We start from the raw sequence: 18,436 nt of genomic DNA on the forward strand, positions 1-18,436 counted from the left end.
CACACCTATGGGGCAATTCCACTTCCTCAACAGGTAAACTTCTGTGGCAGCAGGTTTGCTGCAGCTCATCCCACGGCAGGAGGTATCTACTCCTCATTACATCAGACCAGTGGTTGTGATGCAGCACTACAAAAAAATCGTGGCTGTTGTTTCTTTTGTCCTTTAGAGGAGTGATTCAGAGTGCTGCAATTTTGTCATGTTTTATTTTGTGATGTGTGGCTTTCTTTCCCTGACAAGTCTTTTATTTCAATGGTTTTTTCTTACTTACAAGCTGTGGCATCTCCTGCCTTCATGTTGTAAGTCATAAAATAACTGTAAATTGCATCCTCTCTATGAGTATTGGGTTTGGGCAGATGATGTAAGAGATTGATGGGAAATATGCCAGCTCTTTAATTCTTCATTCACCACTGCCTTAGAGCACAGTTTTTGTATTCAGAGAGCGCTGTTATGAAAATTCTTGTGCAACACAGTCGGCTTTTGCTTCTGGCTTTGGGGTTTCTAAGGTGAGATGTCATTCACCACATGGCTGTGACAGGGACCAATGTTCTTTAGAAATGAAACTACATCCTAGGACTATTCTCTGCATTAATACTCTCTTCTCCTGCAATATGAAATGGCCTCAAAAGGGAGAAATAGTAGCTTCTCACTGTGGAATGGCATTTTATATAATTGTTAAAGCATTCTCCATGATGATTAGAAAATTATCTTTGAAACTTTGCAAGCAGAAAAGATAACCAATCTCAGCTTATCTGTATTTTAGGGTAGGAAAGTGCAATGCTGTATATTGTAATTGACTGTTAAGCATGCTACCTCATAATTTTGATCTTAAAGATTAACTTGGAGCTAATTTTGAAGTTGGGGAGAATGAGGGTGGGTAAGGTTCAGGGCTATAAATCCTGATCAGAAGCTGATACTTTTTGAAGCCCACAGTCACAGACCAAAGTTGCTGAGATAAGTGAATTAATACTCAGCTTTATCTTCAGTGGCTCCAAGACTTCTAAATCAGTGCATCTCGTGGTAGATCACACTAAGAGACCTACTTTGCTACATATGGAGTGAGGTTGCTTACCTCAGACTGTTCTTCTGGTCTATTTCTTTGCCAGGTCCATTTCTTTGTCCTGGGATTCTTCAGGATATTGGCCCCAGCAACTACTTTTGAGAGCTGATTGATGTAGATTGTTCCACAATGTGAGCAGTCCAGTAACAAACAAGGCTGCTAGAGACAGGGCACTCTGTATTATCACACGTGTGTGCACCAAGGAAACAGAACTGTCCTTTTATTTGTGGTTGCCTTCAGCTTCCTTCAACTCTGCATTTAAAATGTTAAGAATAAGGATTTCCATGGCACTAGCATTTTACAGTGTCATGACAACATGTCACTCTTCTGCCCTGCCCCCTGAGCACAGTTCCACAGTTCCTGGTAGATACCATTTACTTGCATTAACTATAGAGGTTTAAATACTCCTGCAATAAAATAAAAGCTGTGCCAAAGGCCAGAATGTACCTGCACATTCAGATTGTTAGCTGGTATTCTTTTCTTGCAAGGCTGTTGCCTGTTTTTATATGCCATTACAGAGCTTTTTTATTTAGCAAGCTCAAAAATTCACAGTGATTCCAGCCCACCCATTTCTCTGATGTTCTCACTGTGCTGACCAAATCCAGCCTGTCTACTTAACATTTAAATTTGTTTTGGTTTTTTTTCTATACAGGAATCTATTACACTCAGGGAAATAGCATATTCCTTTAACAGAGCATACAGAATGGTTTAAAATAGAAATAACGTTCACTTTCTTGTTGTATATTTTTATATTCACCTTTGAATATTCTGCTGTTGTGTGTTTATTTTTTTTTTCCTCCTTGGCAGCTACTTTAAAACCTTTCAATATCCCCTTGTATTCTTTTATATGACTCTTTTGTCAGTCTGAGTGAATGTTTTCTTAGGCTTTCCTTTTGTTTAAATATGGGGAATAAAAGGAACATGTCTTGAATTGAAATCACTGAACTGGAAAGGGACTACAAGAAGAATTGACTGTAGTAAAGCTTAAGTATTAAAATCCATCCAGTGCAGTTCTTACCAAGTGTAGAAAAGCAGAAAAATGCATACAGCCTCAGAGAATGCATGGAGAAATTACAATGGAAACGGTTGAAATGAATGGGAAAAATTGAAATTGGTAGTCTTTGGCATGAAGCTAGAAAAGAATGAGCCAAGGGCAGGGTGGGGTGCTGGGTCTGGGGGATTGGAAGAGGTTAAAATGCTTAAAATGGAGAAGCATAGGATTGTTGTGTGTAGTCAATATTCTAGTTTCAGGCTGTTAATAAAAAACTGAAATCAGTGGAATAAGATTTGATTGAAACAGTGATGACACAATTCCATGATGTAATGCTAAGGAGCACTTCACAATGGGCCCTTTAAGAAATGTGGAATCATTTGCAATTAGAATTGATGGAAAAACATGACAATTTAATCTGAAATGAAATCCTCAGATGCTGTACTAAGTATTGAATGGTTTTGTCACTATAGAATCTCACCAAAAAAAAAAAAGAATCAGCGACATAGTTGCTTTTAATTTTTTATTCAGCACATATGAGTTGAGCCATTTTCTTCAATTTGAGTATCATCAGCAAATCAAGGAAGAGATTTTTAAACAGTTTGCCTTGTCTGCAGTGTTTCCAGAGACCTTTTCAGGCTTGAGTCTACAAATAACAACTTCTTGGTTTGGGGGCTTTTCATTTGTTTGTTTCTGTTTGCACACACCCCCTTCTCCCCCTACACCTGCACTTACATACACACACACACACACACACACACACACACACGCATGCCCCAATTATTCCTGGAGTAGGCTTGGATACAGTTTGTAGATGATCACAGAGTTCATGCCAGTGATTTGCCTTCCCCATTTTCCAATGAAAATTACAAAACTTCTACTAAATTATCCAGGTGATTTGCCATTGTGATCAGTTTCTAAACTTGAATTCTAGAAGGACAGAATGTTTATGAAGAAATAGAGGCTAGAAAGACCAAATAAGTAATTTTTCTGAGCTGGCAATTGTGTACTGCTCAGCAGCTCTTTATATTAATTTTGCTTACTGCTTTCAACATATTGTTTCATACTTAATCTAATTTATTTTCTACTCTTTTTGTTTCACTAATAAACAAAAATGGATTTAGTGACTATTTCTGCTGTAACCTTTTAATTCCCTCTCAGTGTGATGCACTAGACTTCATCCATATTAGTTTTAGTAACTCCTCAGGTAGTTAAGAGTTGTGTCAATATAAAACCTAATCACAAAATAAACCACCAGTTCAGCAAAGGTTACTTAATCTTCTCAGGGATCTCAAGGTCACCAAATGCGATGTTTTCTTCAAAAGACTAAACAAGTGACACATCAGAGGTTCTTCAGAAAGGATTGAACACATTTAGTATTGCTCAGTAATCAAAAAACACCTTTGTGTTTTCAATACAGTGCTCTTCAAAGAGACAAGTAACAGCTCTAAGAAATGTTGCCTCTATGTGGAAAAGATACAATACATCCAGGGAATAGAAATGCTGTCTCTATTACTCTTGTACCTGAATATATATTTCGGAGGCAATGATGTGTGAGAGGGCAATTCTGGCTTCAGAGTAGGAACTTGCAATTTTTTTTGGAACTGCAACCAGAATACCTGCTATATTGAGATAGTTAATATTATTCAGAACATGTAAGATATGTCTTGTTTCCTGTATCTGCTCAGGAAAAATCTGGAGTGGTGGTGGGAGGCCATAAAATATTATTGAAGTCAGTGGTCAGCACTGCATCACTCTGACCCAGCTTGCTCTGGGTAACATGAACTGTGTCTTGTGATTCCTCACACGTCCTATTCAGGGCTGATTGTATTCATTTCATCTGCTGGTTTTGCATCCTCATGTCAAGATATTTGTGTGGGCTTGTGCTTATCTAACACTCAATAACCTTGCAGCATTTTTTAGTATTTGTTTTATCTCCCTCTATACATCCCATCATCTTGCTGAGGAATCCAGTTTGTTTGCCTGACTTAGTCACAGTCCTCATGCTCAGCCACAGAATTTCTCTTCAGTTTTCAGGCAGTTTCACCCTAAAATTTAATTTCTGCACTTGGAAATTTCATTTCATTTCCATCCTTGAATCCTCAGCCTGGGACAATAAGACAGAGGTATTTATTAATTTGTGCCCTCTACTTTTTCAGAACATGCTCTTTCCTGGTAGTTACTCTGCTCTTTCAACAAGAAACCTCCAATGCCTCTCAGAAAAGATGAAGAAAAATGGGAAGACAGTAAAACAGAATAAAATAAATCTGGTGATTAATCAGTCAATAAACACCAGTTGTAGTACACACACTAACTAAGGGGGTACCATTTAAATCTATTGGCTTAGAAATCTGACATCATTAATCCATTATTAATTTTTGAAAAAAAAAAAAAAAAAAAGCTTGTTATGCTGAATCTCTTTTTCATTCTAAAACAAAATGAAAAAAGTGACAGTATGCAAATCAAAACTGCATAAGAAGACAACATGCATAGTAATGAAATTATCAAAAGTAATCTAAAAATCTTTACTCCTTGAGAATTGTGATAGTTACCGTAAAGTGTATTTATTTTCATTAGTTTATTAAAAAAAGGTGCCCGGTTAGCATCTAATCTTGAAAATGTTAGAAACTATTCACAATAATATAATCACTTATATGCACCAGGCTTCTGGGCTAAGTTCTAGTAAACTTCTATATAAAATAAGAATTTATAATATTTGTAACTCAACCTGTGATTTAATACCCATTAGTCTGTCATGGTCAAATGATGTTTTTTAACAGCCCTTGAAAAACAGGCTTGAACAGTTATGTCACTCTTGGTGGAAAACCTCAAAGTTATGAAAAAACTCAAGGAATTACTTAAATTCTGAGCATGCACATAAATAAAATGCTAACAGAGGATTTTGTAGTCATTTTCTTCACTAGTGAGGCACTGGCACAAGATGCCCAGGGAAGTTGTGGATGTCCCATCCCTGGAAGTGTTCAAGGCTCGGAGCAACCTGAACTAGTGGAAGGTGTCCCTGCCCATGGTGGGGAGTTGGAACTAGATGATCTTTAAGGTCCCTGCCAACCCAAACCTTTCTGTGAGTCTGTGATGTACTGAGTGAAGTGTTTGATCAGTTTTGTGTTGCCAATTTCACTTTATCTAAATTTTTTACCTACTGGGACTCCAACTATGAAAAATTCTGCAGTAATAACCTACATATGAAAGTGCAGACGTGTTCAGAAGTCATCTATGCTAGGTAAATTTATATATTAGCCAGAATTTTTTAGTACCATCAATTTCAATTATGTTGATTAGTACATATCTACTTTGTTGACATGAGTGATTAATTTCAGCAGTGTTTTGCTACAAGGTCTGCTGAAGGTATGTTTTCTCTAAAGTTTGAATTTTCTGCCATTGATAAAATCTCTAGAACTTTTCATATAACTTTCATCTCCATTATGAAGACATACTGCTTTTAGGCTTGTTTTTAAAACTAAATAAAGTAAAACATCATATAAAATCGTCATATACTTTTCATGTGATCTGGGGCATAGAACAAAGGCTGTCACTATGATACTGTGCATTGACTTTGTTGAATTTATCTGAATTATTACTGAAATTGGTATAGTGATCCATTTCAGGGAAGCTTTTTTGCTTTAGAATTTCAGAGCAGATTTTAGCTATATTTATATCATTGTGATTTCTTAGACAGGTACACATATCCTTTGGATTTATTTTGGAACAAATATGTAATTTCATTGCTGAAAATGGGAGACCAACATTTTGACTCTGATTCCTGTGATATCCCCCTGTTTATGTGTGAGGGATTGGTTTGTAGCCTATTGAAAGAGGTACATGCCAGTGATGCCAATCATATTTATTATTTTTCCAAGAGAGAAGGAAACAATGGAGCTGTTAATAAGAAAGAAGATTTCTAAAGTTGTACTATATATTTTTTAATACTATATAAAGTGGGAGAGAATACAAAAAAAACACCTCAGATATTAAACACTGAAGCTTATTCTAAACTCCAGTAGCTGTGACATCATATAAAAATATCATCCCCTAAAAAGACTTCTTTTCCTTATGTTTAGTCCATCCGACTTGATAAATGTTTACCATTCAGTGTTTTATATGAAATAAACTAGTGCTTTTCATCTAGTTAATGGATCAAAGCAGTGTTCAAAGAAGAAAAACTCCTTTTATTAGCATTTTGTAGCAAATTCAGCTGACACAATAAGAAAGCAATGGAGGTGGAAAATGACTTGCCCTTTTATCTGTGAGTTTAACTCAAGGTTACAGCTAGCATGTGTGAGTGGTAGCTATTAATATTTTTAATTAGTCTGTTGAGAAATTTTCTATTCTATAGCTAATGACCCAACAATTTATTTGTAGACTGAATCCACTTAAAATTATCTTTGATGAACAACTATCTGACTAATAAAGCATCCAGATATAATACTTAAAATGCTTTAATTGAAACGGTTGAACTTGCAGCTATTTCATTGTAACTGAAAAACTCTTGTGATTTTATGGGAGAAGAAGTAATCTAAAAGCCAACTCCCAAGTTTTTTACTTTTCAAATGATAAGAATGTGGAATAATTTGACCACAATACTATTTTTCTTGGCAAAATTTTTATAGCATTATTGACTGGTTTTGTTCAATTAGATTACATGTTCATTTTTACATATCTGGAGGAAATGACCCAAAATACAAAGCAGCAAAAAGCTGTCTGCTGAATAAAGTAAAATAAACAAAATAAGTGGTACAAAACCTGCCAGTCCAAGTTTGGAGATTTGTGTGGATTTTTTTTCTTTTCTTTTTTTTTTTATTTTCTGAGAGAAGTCTGCAAAAGGTTATTTTTTTGAATCACAATTTTAAAGTCTTTCATGATGTATTCATGTATCTTTGTATATAGTCTCTATGAGCTTCTTTCACTATCAACTATCCCTTCTATTTTTGTCTGTCATTTTTCAGGTGCTCTAGGTTTTTCCTTATATGAGAAAATGGATTGCCAGGTTGACCTATCATACAGAAATATATCCGTCATTGTGCCTGACATGCGGATTGCTACTTATGAAGAACAGGCTCTCCTAGCATACAAGAGGATTTATTTTTATCTCTTGCCTTGGTTCTTTCCAGATATTTAGGCCCTGGTGTAGTGGTATTTCTTGGGATCATCATGTGCTTTATGATGAGTTTTGTTTGCCTGTAGCAAAGTATCTCAGATAAGAAAATGAACAAAAAAATATAATCTGTTATAATTACCTGTAGCTGTCACTATAGAGAGAAGATCCATAGTTAGTAAAATGATGGTCTTTTTTTGTCTTATTGATTAACCTGCTGAAATAATTTGTAAGTTGTATAATAGGTTGAAGGTACTCTTTTTTCCTTGTATATTCTTTCTATGAATAAAAACATTTGCTAAGGCCTATGGGCTGAGATTTTTCTATTATTTATTAAGGTAAATTAATAAATTTGATTATATTATTTGATATAATTTGATATAGCTCTGTGGTAAAGAAGGTACCCTTCCTATGAGAAATGACTTGGAGCTCACATGGAAGCAATGTTAGGTGTCCCCATTCTAGGAATGGATATCTGAGTTTTGTCAGAATTTCTTGAGGAGTGCATGTTTTGTTCTTATATGAAATTTTGTGTGAAAGTAGAGAACCTGTATTTCCAGTATTTCCAAGGAAAGCAAGTGTCAGGCCTTTTTTTCACTGTGTATTTGTCTTATGCACTGTTAGTAAATTTTTTGTCAGTGCTACTAAAGCCTCAAGAATCACTAAGGAAGTTCACCATGTAGTGCTGAGCTATCTTACTGTAGGGACTGCCCAATCTTTTTATATTTAAAAATTTTTGAGGAGTAAATCAAAGAAACAGTCGAAACAGGTTTGTAATTTAAATGACTTTTGAAATCCTTGGCACAGTTACGGATTTTCTTACTTCTTTGTTGGATGCCTGTTGCATGATTATGGGTATATTGAGAGTAAAAGAAAATGAAATGCATTTGGTGTCACAGTCTTTTTTCTTATTTCAGTGGGTTTTGTCATCTATAATGTGATTTTTTCAAAGGAAAATTCCTTTCCAATTTTTGGCTGTCACGCTTTCAGTGATTACTAGACTTGTTTTCAGGTGTGTTCCATTGTCATGCATTTTATTAAAGGCAGATAAAACTATGGACAGTAGCAGAAGAACATTTTTATTTAAATATTTTTGAATCTGGAAGCTTGAATTAAGTATATCTGCTTCCAATCTAGTGAAGTCTACACAAAAAATACCAATAAATCGATGTAATTGATCACTACATCACAGAAGTGGGGCTAAAACATGAGTGGCCCTTATGGGAGAAAGCAGAGACATTTTCCCCCACTATGTTCTTCCCCATGTGGTTTTTGCAGCAATGGCAATCACTAAATGTAAGGTACACTTCTACCATGCAGCACAGAAACAGGAAATGGAAAACTCTTGAGAAAACAAGGGAATAGTCAGGGAAAAATGAAATTGTTAGGCTTTCCTCACAGGCATACATGCTATTGATGAGTCTAGAGAGAATCTGTGTCTTATTTTATTCTGTGTGTAGGAGAGGCAACCTAGATTTAGAGGACTGCCTAATGAAGTTATGTGTGTATTTTTCCAGTATTGTAAGACATGTTTCAATGTGTAATCAAAGTCCACACTTGAAAATAAGTTGGGGTTTTTTTTCTTTTCTTTTTTTTTCATTGAGTCATCAGCTGTTTAATGTCTCTTTTCTGTGTGACTTTGTTCAGGTTAGCCTGCATGTGACAGGTGCATGTGACATTGCCTTTAATGAACACGTATTGTGAGCTGTAGTTGCACAACACAGAGCTAAGTTGGAGGACACAACCCAGCAAATATGTTGTCATCGAAGTGCAAGGTGAACTTCAGTGTAGTGGAATTAAAACTTAGAATGAAGGAGGTGATACATATTCCCAGTTTGCTGAAAAAACAAGGAAGCATGCATACTATCTGCAGTGGGTACTACAGAAGGCAGGAGAAGGAAGGGCTTGTTATTGTTTTGTGTATGTTTGGTTTCTACAAATTCCATTCTGATTTTAGACATTAAGAACACAGTGGGTAACTGAGATTTGGACATAGGTGTTGACCAGCAAGCAGAAGGGATCCCCCAGGTTAGGCAGAGCAGGGTGTGGAGCCTGGTGTTGATTGGAGATCAGCGTAGGAGGAGTTACTGGCCCCTGCAGATACAAGCAGCTTGGATCAAGGCACAGAGAGCCTTGTGACCCTGCACTACCAGCTGAGTGTAAAGCCTGCTGCCTTCCCGTTAATGAGGAAAATAGTGGTTTTGGAGCTTCATAGGGGAGCTGTAAGATTTCATGGGAACTCTGTGATCCTGAACTCTACAACCATACCCTTCCTGTGAGAAGAGACTTGGAGCTCACATGGAAGCAATGTTAGGTGTCCCCTTTGTAGGAAAGGATATCTGAGTTTTGTCAGGTGTTCGTGAGGAGTGCATGTTTTGTTCTTAGATGAAATTTTGTGTGAAGGTAGAGAAATCTGTGTTTCCAGATCCTTTGCTTGTGCTTCTAGGCAAGGTCTGTTGTAGACCTAGACGCCAGGGTCGGGAAGTTTTGCTTGAGTCTTCTCATTTCATGTATGGAGTTGATGGACATGAGAAAGAGCCAAATCAAGGTAAATTCTCTTTTTAAGAACCTTTCTGCTTGTCAAAGTCTGTCAGGAGAGTCAGGTTGAAAAATCTGGGATAGCTTTCTTCTCACATGAGCCCTTTGTCCCTCTGTCATATGCCTTGTGTTTCCATTTGAAAGCACTCCGATGTACAAAAATTTTCTTTTGGGAGATAAATACTCTTTTCAAATGGGTATGAAAAAGAGAGTGCTCAATAATGTAACAAAACCTTCTTTGTCATTGGCTAGACAAGAGCCAGCTCTTCCTTTCTTCTTTTACTCCTTTCTAATTACTATAGCCTCTTCAAATTTGCCAGCTATGCTACATGTCCCTGTTCTGAGTGAGTGTAAAGCTATGCTCAGTAAAAGCAGATACCAAAAAAAAAAGAAAGTAATATGGTTTAACGTGACTTTTCTGTGGACACTGCTACTGGGAGAACCTACTCTAGAAGGAAAGGAGGCAGATCTGCTGTCAAAATATGCAATTCCTGTCATGCTTCAAGAAGTAGGATCTGCTTGGACAGGAGTAGTGTTCGGGACCTTGGCACAACTCCATCAGGGAGTCAATTGTCCTGATGTCAACAATGCAAAGGAAATTGTGCAGTGAGGTAGAAGAGGAAGGACAAGCCCTGGGTAGATGTCATGTCCTTTTTGATCATGCTGCCTTTTCTGTTGTATTATTCCTAACACCTATCCTGTTACTGTAGGTAATAACAAATGAAGTAATGATACAGTTAATAGTTAATCTTCTGTGTGATGATTCATGGCTTTAATAGCAATAAAGTGTTCTTGTTACAGTTGTGGAGCCTTTTTATGGCTCTTCCTTAGTAAGCTAGTTGTGTTCTGGTTTTGACTAGAATGAAGGATTTTTAGAATGGAATTTGGATGTGTGGCATTTGGATACACTGGGAACATGGATCTTGTAATCCTCTCCTCTAAAGTCCATCTTGCACTTTGGAAACTGAAAAACAAAGAAGTATATAGTCGAGTTGGAAAAGAAAATCCTATGCTATGTGAGAGGCAGTTTAAATACTAGAGACATTTATGTGTCTCACTCTGGACAGCTATTATATTTATCCATTTCTTAAGTCCTGGAGAAAGCAAAAAAAAAAAAAAAAAAAGTAGATGAATCAAGGAAAATGGCTTGCTGCTTAAACCTAGCAAACATCTGAATCCGGGAGATAAACCCTACTATAAATATATATTTAATCATTAACGAAGGCATTTTCCATCTCTTATTACCCTGTATGTTGTTAGCTTTGCATTTTTCTCCAGGGCTAAGGAAGAAATTTTAAAGTACCCCAGATGAACCTTAAAGCTTGTATCAATACACACAGCAGAATTCTTAAGAAAAAGTCTGTAAACTGAGCCTTAGCCCTATTATGACATGTACTAGAAGACACACTTGGAGAGATGAAGCAACTGATGATTTGCAGATGCTATTGTAAGGAGAGAGAAGATATCTTCCTCCACAGTAGAACAATGTGACAAAGACCTCTCAGTTGTTACAAGTTAGGAGGAGGAATGAGAGCTTGAAACAAGGGAGGTGTGGGGTGGAGAACGTATCTTTTCTGAGCAAATACTTACGAAAGGTAAAAAATCTCAGTGGGTTGTGGAATCATAGCAATGCTTCACTAGTTTAGAGAATGCCATAAACACAATATTGTTCTTCATACAGAAAAATGGAAATTAACTTTTTGCCCTCTAATCATCCTCACTCTTTTCAGCTCTTTGAAGTACTTGCTTTTTTGTGGGTAAGTTCAACTGCTGTCTCACATGGACTCCTTGGTTTTGTTCTAAAGGCTGTGCAAGCAGAAGGTAGTGGAGAGGTGAGGAACTGGATTTATCAAAGGAAGGCAAGGGAAAGGGCAGCGGAGCTGGCCAGTGCTGGCCAGGACAGACTATGGGACTCCAGCACAGTGCACTGAACATGTCTGATCTTCTCGATTACGTTGTCTGGACACATCCAGAACTGTTTCTTGTTTGTTTGTGTGGGGTTTTTTGTTGTTGTGTTTGTTTGTTTGTTTTGGTTGGTTGTTTTTTGTTGGGGGCTTCTTTGCTTGTTCGGGTGTTTGTTTTTTCCTTTGGTTTATTTTGTTTGTTTGTTTGGGGTTTTTGACAGCTATGGGATTTTTTTAGTGGCTTTGAGGTGTCCCTGAAAATGTAGCATCCATGAATCTTGCATCTGTGTCTCCCAGAATAGCTTTGTGTCCTTTCTTATGGGCAAAGCCCTTTGGGACACAACTGAACTGTAAAGAAGTTACATAATAGCCAAAATGTTAAAAAAAGGATTTTTTTCCCTACTTGATGTAGTTGTCCCTTGCAACTACATGTTATTAAGTGTTGGTGAGTGCTCTACAAACTTACCCCATTTTTCTGTCTTTCTCTATTGATTTAACTGTCTTTTTAATGGACTCTCTTATTACTGTAGCCTTTAGTCCACCTCTGTTACAGTGGGGAAACTGCAACACGCGTATCAAACAACGAGGCCCATGGAAAAGAAATATATATGGACAGATTCTTGGTAGATGTTTCAGAGATGTTTATTTCTCCAGCCACATGGCCGGGGCTCTGCTGAGGAACTCAGGCAATCACAGGACCCGAGGGTCCTTGCCCGCGCAGGGGAACACAAAACAACCAATGGGGAACGAGGCTGACCAGGGGCAGGGGAACCCCCCAGGGCCCCTCTCCCAGGACCCCACGGCAGGGGGAGAGCCCATCACACCTCCATCTTTGTATTTGCTTTTCAAGGTAATTTTCTCTCTCTCTAAATGTGTATTCACTGTGCACCCTTAAGGATGCTGTTACAATACAGTAAACAGATATCCTTCATGATGGAGCAGAGTATTAGCAATTACAGCAATTACAGCAAAGAGCCAATGAAACCCTGAGGTGCCACTCACTCAGCAATGCAGCATGTTTAAAAAATATGGACAAACAAACAATTTACAGACCAGAGAAATGCCTTTATACACACACACACACAAATATGCATGGGGAAGAAAAAACCTCCAGAAAGATTCTGTGTAATTTTTTGTCTTCTAAATAAAGCAACAACTTCAGACCACATACTATACAAATACTATGTTGTTTACAACTATTATTTTGCTATTTCAGGAAAACTGTTCTGCATTTGGTGCCATGTGCAACTGTACACCATATCTGGTGTGAAAGAAAATGTGCTGTTAAAACCAATGAACTGTATGTTTTAGGAGCTGAATCAGTCACAAGAGAATTGGTGTTGAGATTTTTGAGGTTTATTTGCTGGCTGACAGAACTGGAAAATTGTAAACTTTCAACCTGATTGTAAGAGTCAAGATATATGGTGATGAGTAAACAAGGACAAATGTGAACAATTTAAGAAAGGAAATTATAAAGAAACAAATATGTACATAAAAAAAATGTTATTGCTGATCCAAATTTATTTGCAGTAAATATAGGAAGAGAATTTCTTTAACAAGCTAGATGAGTCTAGCAAGGGGATTTACTGGGGGTAAATCTTAAAGGATAATGTGGTGTTGCTTATTGTTCTGTGAAGACTGCAAATACACAGGGCAAGAAGGATGTGTTCAAGCTGGAGATTACCCAGAGTGGGAATTTGAACAGTGGGGTCATGGTTGAAGGGAATGCATAGAGGCTTTAAGCAGGCTGCAGTGCATATATTTGGAAGGGAATTAGTCTGTCTCATTTTGACATCAGTTTCTGTCTGTTTAGATGACTAATAAAGCAAAGGGCTACACTTTTGTCTTACAGTTGTTTCTGAGCTGCTTGGGCACAATCCTTATTTTAAAAGGCCTGTTATTTCTTCTCTTTGTAATTGAAGCCACAAACTCCTGAAATCCTTGTTTGCCTTTCCTGCCCATCCCCCCCCCCCCCCCCCCCATCTAGATTGTCATGTGAATTTTCTTCAGATCCTTCCTGAAAACTTACTCCAATTAAGCTTTGCATCAGTACTTCATGTTGATATGAAGGCTTAATAAGAATGTGTGTCCTCAGTGTCCTGCATTGCACCTGAGGGTTAGGTAGGATTAAGGTGAGGATATGGGAGGATTGGCACAGCCTTTATTTTGGAACAGGCAGAGGGGAGAAGTTTTTTTGGGGGTAATGCCTCCAGGAGAGGTGAGCTGCAAAAGGGCTGCTTGTCTGGCTGGAGCTGTGTGGGAAGTGGGAATCCTGCAAAGAGCTGAGCTACTTTGGGGGCTGACTTGAAGGGACATGAGCCTGGATGGTCAGCCAGACTGACCAAGGGATAAAAATGTCTGTATTCTAATCCAGTTTCCTGAAAAGGAGGTGGAGAAGATGTGTGTAAGCATGATGAAAGAACAGATATTAGTCCAGTTATCACTGTGACTTCCTTGTGTTGGTTTTATTATTGTCCTGGAGAAGATAATGCACCACACTTTTGATATTTTTTACTAATGCAGATTCTGGACTGACTACTGCTCCTTCTAATGCCCACCTCCAGTCAGTTTGTGCAGCAGTCAGGACTGTGTGGCAATTTTATGACATGTCTTTACTAATTTGCTTTTCAGTTTAGATCCTTGTTACCTCGGAGGAATAATGTGATCACTTGTTTCACCCTTACTGATGCATGCTTCTCTAAAATGTGAGGAGAGATTGCTTTCTGCAGCTTAAACCAGAAGTTTATTGGTATGTGAACAGCAACATGCACTGAATTTCAAACTGAACAATGTTCTGTAATCCTAGTTCTTATGTGTAACATCTTGGGTGTTTCTCCTACCCAAGCAACAGTGAGCACCACCAGACATTTAGACCAAAAGTCTGGGTGCAGGCTCCTTCAGCCTGAGAGTTTCCTGACAATTCATTTGGGCAAGTTCCAAAGTTGATAGTATAACCAGAATAGCAGAGACATGTCTGAATGGATCCTTTAAGCACAAGAAACCAGCCTGGTGTTGTGATCACAAGGTGAAGATAAATTGCAGTCATTTTAAAATTCATTTATATTTTAATTTGCACTAGGAAAAATACTTTTGTTTGATGCTTCAGAGAATAGTTATGAATCAGGTTCAGACTGAGGTTCCCTTCCTGTCTTGCTGCTTTAGTAATACAAATAATCATAAGGGAATCATTGGTCTAGGTGTGTCAGACTACGTGATGATTTCTCAGCTGCACAGTTTGATACCATCCTATGGTCTCAAATACAGTGGTCCCCTGGGTTTCTTTCATCTGTTTGGTGTCATTCAGCATCATGTCCTATATTTTGGCTATGACTGAAGTTTGCATGCACATTACTTTAAAGTCTTTATGTGCTTGTTTTCCCCAGGGAATAGTTTTTCTCACTAATTTGTGTACTGGCCAACCATGACAATATCCAGTTTCACTAATTCAGGCTGGCATGCCATCTGCACTATCTAAAGGTCAGTTCGAGTATTACTTGTAATTCTGTGGCCTCTTAATAAGCAGCATTGTAGTGGTATGCTGGTTCTGTTCCCTGATAACAGTAGCAGTAATCCAAATCCCGAAACAAAAAAGAAAAAAAAAAAGACATCTCTCACCTGGAAGAAACCTGTATGTCTTCTAGTTCAGGAGCTGTTCCTGCATTTCTGAACACTCAATTTCTTTGCTCTGAGAATTGTGCTTGATGCTGATGCATGGAAGGCTTTCCAAACTCTCTTGTCTGGATTATAACAGTTAACAGCGGCCCCTTGTGACCGCAAGAAGAGTTTTTGGCACTCAGGCTCTCATTATAAGTAGCGCTGGTTAAACAGGCTCCCAAGCTGCTGTGCTGCGGGATGGAAAGCAGGATAAGCTCTGAGAGATGGCTCCTCTTGCTGACTGCAAGATCCACAGCTGAATTAGGGGCAGCAGTATGGGTCAGAGTGTAAAGGAAAAAGGAAATGAAAGCAATTATGTCAATGCCAGACCACCAGCTGTTCCCCACATGGTGATCTACTCTGGTAAAGAGCCTAGAGGTAGAGTTATGGAAGTGAAGTGCCTAAAGGAGAGACAGAACTGGAGTTTTGGAGGGGTTTGGAATGTGTCATGGAATGGTTTGGTTTTGAAGGGAGCTTAAAGATCATCTAGTTCAAACCCCCCTTCCATGGGCAAGGAATCTTCTACTAGACTAGATTACACGGAGCACCATCCAGCTTGTTCTTGAACACCTCCAACCTCTCTGGGCAACTGGTTCCAGTATTTCACCATTTCTTCCCAATATCCAATGTAAACCTACCCTCCTTTAGACTTACTTCCTTCGATGATTATCCAGTCTCACAAAGAGAAATGTTTTGGAAGGCAGTGACTGGCCAGCAGCAAGGGCTACTTTGGGCCCCTGACCCCTCCAGAAGCATGCATAGTTAGTGTCACACCTAGAACTGAGCCCTTGAAGAATCTACAAGATTCCTGTTGGGCTTTTTGTTGGTGGGCTTGCTGGTCCAGTAGTGTACTTTGTAGCACTTTTGTATCAAAGGAAAATAATGATGGGGAAATGTTCCACCTTACCAAGTGCGATAAATATTTTTCCACATACTGTGTGTTTTGTGCTGTGTGAGATACTTCTGAAATTCTCAGGAGGAAGCAGCAGCGATAGGTCATGAAAGAACTGGAATTTGAGAAGTTAGGAAGGTCTTTGGGTTTGAGTGCCAGTATTAGGGCTGCCAGAGGTTTCCAAACCTGTGCTGTTGGTACTGCTCCATTGCCCTGTGTGGCTGTTTTGTGTTGATCTGCATTTGTCACATCATTCCTTTGAATGAAAGTGGAGCTGAAATATAAAAATGTTGATGGATAAAATCTTGTTGAGTCATGAGTGTATCTAACATAGTAGTTATTTATTGTTAGTTAAATAGAAGGTATATTTGACTTTTTGTAAATCCCAGTGAAAAGATACTTCACTGAGTCTGGACTAATTTCTACTATGTAGAAACAGAAATATGTAGAAGGAATATTAGGAGGAAAAAACTCTTCCTTTCACCTATAATGTTCCCTGAAAGGCGAAGCAAACATAATTCAGTTTTATTTATTCATTCTCATAGTCTATGTGCTTTTGCAAGACTGTGTTACTAACTTCAGGCTGTAGTTTGATATCAACTTTACCTGGGTTTTATATTTAATGTTAGATAAAGGAGGGATAGCAGAAGGGGCGATTAGAGCCCTGAAGTAGTTACAGAGGTTTTGAATTACAACTAATAGTCTGCTCCCCATGACTTTCTTTTAAGATTTGACACCGCAAATTAACACATTGACAAAACTATGCCAGAGTGCTCCAGTAGCAGTGATTTCTACTGTAGGAGATAATATTTCTTCAGTGTTGGGTTGCCTTAAAAAAGCATAGAAGGAGCTTCATTGTAAGACACAGCTGACAGCACTGCCATATATACTAACAGAGATGAAAAGCAATTTCAGAAACAGGGCAGTAAAAATAACTTCTCCCTCGTTCAGACACCAAACTGAAAACTTCCTTCAGTACAGCTGTATGAAAGCTCCTGTATCATGCTGAAATGAACACTGTAAAAAACCAACTAAAAACACCCTTGGATCAAGTGAATTTTTAGTCCACCTTGAAAACATCTTGTTTCATTTATTTAACAAAACAGTGAAGGAGCAGAACTGAAATAATTCATAAAAATTGGGAAAAGGCACTAGTATAACTCCTTCACACCTTTTTTGCTGCTCCAAACTGCTAAAATGGTTTTCCTTTTTGTGGGAAATCTTGATAAAAAACTCTGTTTTACATATGTGGGAGACAGAGGAGTAGAAACTCCTGCAATTAAAGGAAGCTTTGATTTACAACCCTGGAAGAGACTAGGTCTGGCTTAATTGACAGAGATTTGTGGACTTTAAGCAACAGGATTACAAACTTGTGTTCCTATCATTATAAGTAAAATTGTACACTGGGTGTTTTGGTGAAGGGTTTTAAAATATAATAGTGTGATTTTATATAGTTTAAGTTAAGAATTTAGATGGTATAAGAGAGACATCTGTGTGTACGTGACATGAGAAGTTATTGGTCAAGACATAGCTGCATTGCAGTGAGAAGTGCCACAGGTGATAGGTCATTAATCTAAAACAAAGTGTCGTTTTAAGTATCTATTGGATTAGGAAGTTATAAATTACGATGTAACCCTAAATCTTGTGACTAGTCGCCATTACTCGGAGGTGTTGTAAAAGCTCACGCCTCGACTGATGCGTTTGTTATTTTAAACAATAAATTTGTGTAGTTGCACAGTCCCATCCCTGAAAAGTTATTTTCCTCCGACACGTGAAGCGCGAGAAACAGACAAGAGGAAACTGACATACATATAGAACACTTTTTTTCTCCCCTTTCCTTTTTTTTCTAGAACTGGCTGCTGTGTAAACCTGTCTTTCAGGAAATACTAATCTGGTTATGTTTAGGCAGTACTTCTAATCTAATATTTCTACCTGAACCTGAATTTCTGTCCCTGTTCCACAGCTGTCTGGTTGACAGCAGAAATGAGTAGCTTTTGTCCTCTGATATTGATTATACTCCTAATGTCACAGTGCCCATGGGAGATCTGCTTTTTTGTTAGATAAAACCAAGCTGTTTGGATTAATGTTTTTGATAATGGTCATGTTGGCAGGTGCTCTTTTGTCTCTTATGTTTGGGAACAAAGAAAACATGAAAAGATTGTACAGAGAATGTGCAAATGCCCAAACTGGTGCCATGTGATTTGATTCAGTTCTCATTTTACAAACAGTGGACCACATTGATGGTTTAACAATCTCAGTTTAACAGTCTTAATTGTCTCAATTGCTT

This window comes from Aphelocoma coerulescens, chromosome 4 (assembly GCF_041296385.1).
Source record: "Aphelocoma coerulescens isolate FSJ_1873_10779 chromosome 4, UR_Acoe_1.0, whole genome shotgun sequence".
Classification (NCBI taxonomy): Eukaryota; Metazoa; Chordata; class Aves; order Passeriformes; family Corvidae; genus Aphelocoma; species Aphelocoma coerulescens.